Here is an 8,381-nt window from a genome sequence, read left to right on the forward strand (position 1 = left end):
CCACCTCAAGGTTTCCGAGTGCACCCACTTATTAACGACGCGTCGTCCACCACGTATTTTGCGAGTGTGTGTGTGATGAACAAACGGAAGCAACCGCACGTTGCAGAAGCCGGAGCTTGTTCTCTTGCTGTGTGCGCAGCCGTGCAATTAGAATTAGAGATCGCGTCTCATTATTAGGGACGACGGGGAAACTGAGTCGCCGCAGGCGGTGCGTTGCCCCCCACCCTTTATGTTTTCACAGCTGATCATGCCGCGTCGATGACGCCCCACGACGGGGACGCTAGGCTTATCCTAGCTGTGTCAGCAATCGTGTACATATGAACAATAAACGTGTCAAGGCTGGGTAATTGGAGTACGTCGGATATACACACTCGCGAGCAAGTTCATCGCACACGCACTCGCGAAATGCACGGCGGACGACACGATCTCTTAATTGCACAGCAGCGCACACAGCAAAAGAACGCGCCCCGACTTATGCAACGCGCGTTTTACGTTCATTCCGTTAATTAAAACGTAGCTCACGCACTCGCGAAATGCCCCGCGGACGACACCAAACTAACATAAAAAGCCACTACTACAAAACAATTTTTTCGCCAAATTTGGCAGCAATCTGGCAGCAGTTATTCCCAAAGTCTGGCAACTAAAGTATAAGACACATAACGCATAGAGTTTCTCAATATACACTAGAGGGAACTCTGGCGCTAGTGTCTAAGGGAGCTGCAACACACGGCGCTACAGCGAGAATGGATTGATGGGTAGTCACAGAGGAAGGAAATGTAAGGAAAGGCCCTGACGTCACTCGTTGTGAACCCGCGACGAAGCCGGAAGTTGGCTATATTGACTGGGCAAATTCTCCTCTGTTGTTTACATATGAATGCGAAGGAGAAGGCACGACTCCCTCTCTGTCTCAAAAAGCACGTGGCCTGCGCGCCGCGTGCGCCGGTGCTATTCGAAACCAACGGAACGGATTTCAACACTCTGTCTTGCCGCGATACGCTTGATGAAATCTCAGCGTATGGCTGTTGTACTCTTGCACTGTCGGCGTTTACGATAAACACGGCAAGTTGCACGCTAAGCTTTTTCTTTATTTGATGTGTTCTATGTGAAAATAAAAATGATATTTCGGACATTGCCGCGCGACGAACCAGGCACCGAAATTTGTACAGCTTCTTTCAGATCACTTTTTCCCCCTTTTCCGCTTCTCTTTAGTCTTTTTGAAATTTTCGGTAAGGCTGTGGGCGAGACACAATGATAAAAAATTGTCTTCCATGCAATAAACCCGGAAGTCCGTAATTGTGCCCGTAAAGGCGGCGTCGGTGGAGCTTGTGTGCGTGGCAGCCGGTTGAGTTAGCGCTGGCCTCTTTGTTTTCGCCCCTCTTTTGCCCGACGCGCACTGGTTTCTACGGATTTTTGAAAGGCCATGATCTCATTAGGACAAAAGCAGCGAAGACCACTCGAAAACGCGTGGGAACACGTCTCCAGTGTGATTCACGTGCACTAAAAGCTACGCAGAACGGACACCAGGATCGCGTTAGGGCGAAAGGTGGGAAAGTTAGCCGAAGAAATGCGTGATAAAAGGTCTGCAGGAAGCTTCACGCGCTCGACACAGCCGCCAAGGACGGCCGGAAAAGCCAGTTTTTTGGGGGGATTTTTTGATGAAAGTATTTTCGATTGTAGTGTCGTTGACGTCGTTACGTCGCAGCCGAGTTACAGGGTACTAGAAGAATTCTAGTACACTGTACCGTTGTATTTCCATCGGTTGCCATCAACATCGCCTTATCACGTGTTAAAGTTATGGCCAATGGCAGTTTGATACTGGTAAAGTGTGGTGCGTTCAAAAAAAGGCATCAGCTGTCATAATAACAGATTCCCTATCTCTGTGTGCGGCACTTTCTGTTGGTGCTGATAATCACGTAACAAAGGCGTTCCGTGTACTTGTACCTGCGCATTTGAGAAAATTACGATTAGTTTGGTTGCCTGGACATAAAGGTTTGTTTCTAAATGAAATAGCCTACTCCTTAGCTAAGTCGTCAATCAGCGAACCAACTCTACCGCTCTGTCCATCATCCGCTTATGTGACTGCTGCTCGATTCCGATGACGCACGCTTATGGAAGTCTTTAAAGGTTCAGCATTAACAAACTCTACAGAATATCGCCATTTAATATATCCCTGGCGAAGAGACTTTTGCCGCACTCGAAAACAAGAAGTAGCTATCACAAAGCTGCGTCGCCGGGTACCAAGTCTAAATTTCTTTAAACACAGGTCTACTCAGGCAACTTCGCCACTGTGCGCATTCTGTGATGAACTGAAAACAATAGATCATTTCTTTTTGACCTGCAGGCGGTTTAACTCATTACGAAAAACCCTTTTGAATTACCTTTACGTGGTATTGCTATGGACTTATCTGTGCCTGTGATTTTGTCTTTCGGAGCTTCCATTTCTGGTTTCACTAATGCGACAGTATGCGCGGCCGTCCGGGACTATACTGAAGAAACTAATAGGTTGACTGAGTAACCAGTTTCATTATCCTAGCATGTCCACATTGTTATATTAGTAATAAATCAGATTATTGCTCTATTCTATAAATAAATTTGTTTATGTCAATTTTTTATGCATTACATTAAGCACCACACTTTCCTAGGCTATCGGTAATCATTCCATTATACCTCAATTATTCCAAATCTGATCAGTAACTTTTAGAATCACTCGATTCTTGGCCAATCCCCATAGTGGGTATGGGCCACTAACAATAGGTGAACAACAACAACAAAAAAAGAAGGCTCACGGCAGTGGCCTCTGTGGCTGCTTGTAGTTCAGTTTTGTGGCTGTGCGTGCTGCAAGGAGCTCATTTTCGCAGTTTCGCCTCCTGGGCTTTTTTTCACACTGCCATGGCTACCAAGAAGCTGGGTAACCAGAACATCCAAGTTTTCGTCTGGTGCCGGTAAGCTTATGACCGTTTCTGTTGTTCGTAGCACGTCAAAATCCGTTATCATGATGTAGGGAACAGCAAATCTAAGATTTATTATAACGTTACGTTAGTTGTCTTCAGCGACTCTTCAGCCCTTATTATTGAAGTCGCTTGGGGAAGGTGCAAGGGCACGTGGTGTTTTTTATGGTGTTATGTTAATGATGACCCGTGCGTTTCTTCTAGGCCTCCAACTGCAACGGAGAAAGGGAGCGGCTCCGCCAGAGCTATCGAAAACATAGAGGAAAGGAAGGAGATCCTTGTAAATGACCGAGTAAGGCCGGAACGGACCCCTCGCAAATCGTTCGCGTTCGATAAAATATTTGGGCCTGATGCAAAGCAGGTAAGCATGAGCGCTCTTCCAGACCCGTAATGCTAGTTCTCGGCACTAGTGCCCTTCACGTAACAATTTTTTGTTTATTTGTGTTATGCAGATCGACGTGTACCGGGCAGTCATGGCGCCCACCATAACCGAGGTCATCATGGGCTACAATTGCACAGTCTTTGCGTGAGTTTTCTTGCTGTGGTTGTCTTTTTCCACGTCTTCTTTGACCCATTTTCTTTGTAGGATTTGCAAAGGAACTGCCTTCTGCACCGGCAGCCGCTAGAGCAGGCTGCGCAGTATGCTTCCGGCACTTCGTCACCATCGGCTGGCTAGAGTATCGTGACCAAACTGCCGGTATATTTGCTTTAGTGGGGTAGTGCCGGCAGCCGGCACAGTAGACCACGGCGAAGTTTACCGGCAGCTGGGATTGTAGACCGCATGAAAACTTGCCGGCCACTTTTGTGAACATGTGTTCTCAGAAGTGGTTTCTGAGACCACTTCTGATTCATACAGCTAAAACTCTAAAGCCGATATTTTACAGCTGAAGAATGACTTTTTTCAATACAGCATGAAGCGACTCATCATTTAAAGTTCGCACAGAAAGAATGTAAACAACCTCGCAAAAACAGCTTAACATACTTTGAACCATGAACACATGGGCAGTGTTCAGTGCTGCCCAACTGTGTTCACTGCTACCCCCGCAGTCTTCCCTTCTTTGTAGTCCATGTAATGTTTAATGTCAATTTCGTCTACCATTAAAGTGACGGCAGTCTCATGCGACTTCAGTTTCTTATATCCCTGGCCAATGTATTTATGAAATTTCTGATCACCTGATTTATTCTGAGGTGATAGCTTGAAGGACGAGCATACATTTCTGATAATACTCGGATGTGGCAAAATCGAAGACCCTGATCTCCTAAAAAACTTATGAGCATGGGGAGATATATTGTGCAATATGCAGGCAAATGCCATTATTTGTGTCGAGTATTGTATTCTCTCTCAACCAACAACACTTGCCGCCTCAAAAATTTGAGTGTCCTTTCTATTCTCAGGGACATTTTCCTCAATCTTTTTTAAGAGATTTGCTATAAAATAAGCAGCTCCATCAGGGGAAGCTTTGTCGCCAGAAATCGGCTGCAACTTATTCAGTTTGTCAAGTAAATGGTTAATATTACTGATGTTATCTGGCACAACACAGTCACCTATGCGTTTTACGAAGTTACTGTGTACACACACAGTAATACGAAGCTCTCCGAACACAGTTGTAGTGACGTGAGGGCCACCGCGCACCCTGTGGTCATAAAAACCTGCGGAGCACCATTCCAAACAATGTGCTGCTCTCCTCTCTGTTTCTACTTTGTCTCTTTCACTCTTGCCCCTTCCGGTGCACCTGCTCTATTTTCGACTATCTGGTTGCAGAATAAAGCATACGCTGTTACTGAAAAAATGTGTTCGTCTCGTACAAGCTGGCTCTACATAGTAACAGAGGACTGAAAAACAGGCAAGCACTCATTTACAATGTGCAGGAACGTGGCGCAGTTTGGGGGACAAATAACGATCCACTCATCTAAAATGCATTTCCCTTTTAGGCGCTCCATCAATTCAGGAAAAGACACAAATTTGGCGGCTTTTGTTTCTCACGCTGGAAGGCGGCGGAGTCATCAATAGCATGAGCAAGACTGTCTGCCTCGAGGCGCGCTTTCTTGGCATCTGAAGATTTCTTTGTTGGGAGGGCATCTTGCTTCGACAGATACGAAGGGCAGCCAAGAAATGTAGATGGCACTGATCCAAGGCGCAGACGGGACACCTTTAGGGGAAGTTCAAGCATTTTTCCTGCCCGGAGATTTGTATACGATGATGTACACTCGATACATGACGAGTGTAAGTTTAAGACATATACCTGCATTACAGTAGCAAGGGTGCAGAGCGCAGGATTACCCTTGCGATATAATCAAAAAACATAGCGCTTGTCATGGCTCCCTTATAAACCGCCAATTCATGGTAACAGTAGTGAGAATAAACTTCGTACCTTGTTGTTAGCAGTAGGCACAAAATCCCGTCTAGAAGTCGAGCTTATCCATTTCTTGAAGATCATTTCATCGTTCGGGAACGAAAACGCTTGCACCTTGTTTTCTGTCTTGTAGTTGCTCGCACAAATAGGCACACAATCCTTATTTAGCATGTCGAGACCTGCATTCCGCAGAAGTAGCAGTAGAAAAACAGGACAGAAGCGACTGGTTCGACGAACTGGCCACAAGCAGCAAGAGAGGAAAAGTGCCGTTGGGAACTTGGAAGAAGAAGGGACGGGAGGGTCGGTTTGAGGAGCCGACTCGTAGAACGGCGATCACTAGCGTCACCTGGGAGGGCGTAGGCTTTGAAAATATTTAGCAGGTGTTGGCTTAACTAACTTTGAGGTTTGTCTGTTTTTTATTTCACACAACGACACAAATGGTCTGCTAGCTTAGACAAGCCTTTCCGTCTCCTTTGCTTTGACCTTTAGCATCGGCGTTATCTGGGGGGGGGGGGGGGGCGCGTGTAAATATCCCCCCCACACTTAAGTTCCGCTGTAACAGCTGCATTGTCTCTTTACATCTTGCCATGCCGCTTTTTTTATTTTTGTAAGCAAAGTTAGGACGGATTGAACAATGATGCTTCATATATTTATCTTCCCAGTTTCTTTGCAGCACACGTACGCATTTCAGATGACTATGTGTTTATAAGTGACACTTTCTTGAATAAGCCTGCTGTACAACCATGCAATGTGAAGCCTCTTAAACATCCTCAATATTCTTGCTTGTGCTTTTGGCTTTCTTGCTGGTCTATGCTTCGACAGAATTATTGCAATCATGCCGGGCACCCTGGCTTTAAGAAAAATGCCATCATCAGCGTAGTTCACAAATTTTCTCATAGGTTTGTCCCATTCGATTATAAACATGGCCTGAGTAGGGCAATAACTTCTGCCTGACTCAAGCCCCCCCCCCCTCCCCCCCCGTTCCCGCTTTCCCCTTCTTTACTGCCCACACGCATGCAGAGCTGTTCGGTTTCCAGCAAAGCTCAAACACACTGCCTTATTGCTTTGTTCCCACTTGTCCCTAGGTGTTTTTTTTTCTCTTTTAAGTGTGAATTATCTCGTCAAAATTGCCTTTTTTATCTGTACCACAACTAGTCTGCAGTGCCTCTGTAGCTTGCTTGTCACCGCTCTAATTTAAAATTTCAGATACGGTCAAACAGGTACAGGCAAGACCTTCACCATGGAAGGCGACAAATCGAGTGTGAACTTGGGCTGGGCTGACGACCCCTTGGGTGGCATCATTCCACGCACGCTACAGCAGCTGTTTGAAAAGCTGCAGTCGCAAGATCTTGAGTTCACCATCAAGGTGTCCTTCCTTGAGTTGTAGAATGAGGAGCTTGAGTTGTATAATGAGGCGTCGCAATGGAAATATTGAAAGTGAAATTTTCTGGTGCTTCAAGCAAGTGTGTTAAACTGTCAAATTAGAATATTATTGGCAGACGTGCCTCTGGTGCTGCTTGGTTGCAAACTCTCAGACCAACTATGGACTGGCCAGCGTGCACTTGACGCTGTGCAAGAGCGAGAGCTCTCAGTGAACAGTAAGAAGCCTAATTTAAGCAAATGGGCCTTCCCATCCACACAAAAAAAAAATATTTTATTGTTATGAATGGTAGTGGCTGAAAAAGCCTGCTAGAAACTTGAAATATCGTACAAAGGCTGTGATAAGTTGTAAGTATATTGTACTAAGTTGGTACGGTTTCATAAGTGTTGTAAGTGTCTACTTCTTGTGCTCTAGTTAGGATTACTTTGATTATTATGCTATAAACTTATTATTATCAGGCTAAGTATTGCTGCAAAGCAGTGACCGTTTGCATAGCGTCCGTGCATCTACTCTAACGACACTCTCCTATTTTAAACGTGCACTGGAACCAGCCGGCTCCATGCTGCTAAGCTAACTTTAAACAGCCCCCCCCCCCCCCCCTGCTCGTGTAGAGTTTGGGTATTTTTGGACTTTGGCTAGTAAGCACCCATTTTTCTGGATTGTGACTGTCCTATGTAAAGAGAGTTGACTCCATTCATTCAAAAAATTTCACTCCATGCCAACCTCTCCTATGTGCTTATTGCAGGAAGTTCTTTCCGGTGCAGTTAGGTTTATTAATCTTTTGTAAGCACCAGGCTTTGCGGTGCGTATACTCTAATTTCAGTAAGCCTGAGTTAGAGGGACACTAAAGACAAATCTCAAATCGGATTTGATTGTTCAAAGAGTGGTCTAGAGACCTCATAGTGCCAGTTTTGTGCAAAGAAAGTACCTATTTTGAAATAAAATCTTGTTTGAGCGGTTCGCATGGTGTTATCGCACTTCAAATCACTCGCCTGAAAGTGGTCTTTCTGACGTGGCTGTTGCCGTGCCCAACAGTGCTCGCCTTTACTGCATGGATGCCAACACTATTAGCAGCAGAACGAAAGTAGCGGACGCCAAGGCAGCAGCAAAGGCCATTGAACCATTTCCTGCTAGCTTGGTTGAATTGAATCCCGCTAGATGGCACCATCTATCCAGCCTAACCAAGCAAAAACGGAACTATCGAACCACTCACGCCTGTTCTTATAGTAACGCCAAGCGGTTCTTTCTATAAATCAAGCAGGAACGAACAAGCAGCACTTTATTAAGTCTCTTGATGCTCAGAAATTTTTTTATTGCAGCAGTTTGATTACTAGTGAACAATTGTAGTCGGATGCTCTCACATCATCCAGATGATTTTCGAAATTTCCCACTTGCGGGGCACGTCGTGTGATATATTTCGCTTGAATTCTCGTTAAGTAGGGCACTGCTGTTGATAATATTGCCGTTTTAGATGTTGTCATACATTGAGTTTTCTCTCTGACATAAATTATTTTCCTTTAGTGGTCCCTCTAAGGCAAATGGAGATGTCGTTTCTTTTGCACTTGATCACCACTGGAATAGCCTGGCTTCCTATTGCCTTCTTATTCTCAACTCATTTTTTTAACCCGTGTGCACATAGCATTTTATTGTTTTTGTTTTGCTTTTTTTCTACTAATGTTTGGCTGTATCTTGGAACGG

At 45.2% G+C, this 8,381-nt stretch overlaps 1 pseudogene; it reads left to right on the top strand.

The window, feature by feature from the left end:
* Positions 1 to 2,889: 2,889 nt before the first annotated feature.
* Positions 2,890 to 6,737, top strand: LOC142775250 (kinesin-like protein KLP2; annotated as a pseudogene).
* Positions 6,738 to 8,381: the final 1,644 nt, after the last annotated feature.

The sequence above is a fragment of the Rhipicephalus microplus genome, chromosome X, assembly GCF_043290135.1.
Source record: "Rhipicephalus microplus isolate Deutch F79 chromosome X, USDA_Rmic, whole genome shotgun sequence".
Taxonomy (NCBI): domain Eukaryota; kingdom Metazoa; phylum Arthropoda; class Arachnida; order Ixodida; family Ixodidae; genus Rhipicephalus; species Rhipicephalus microplus.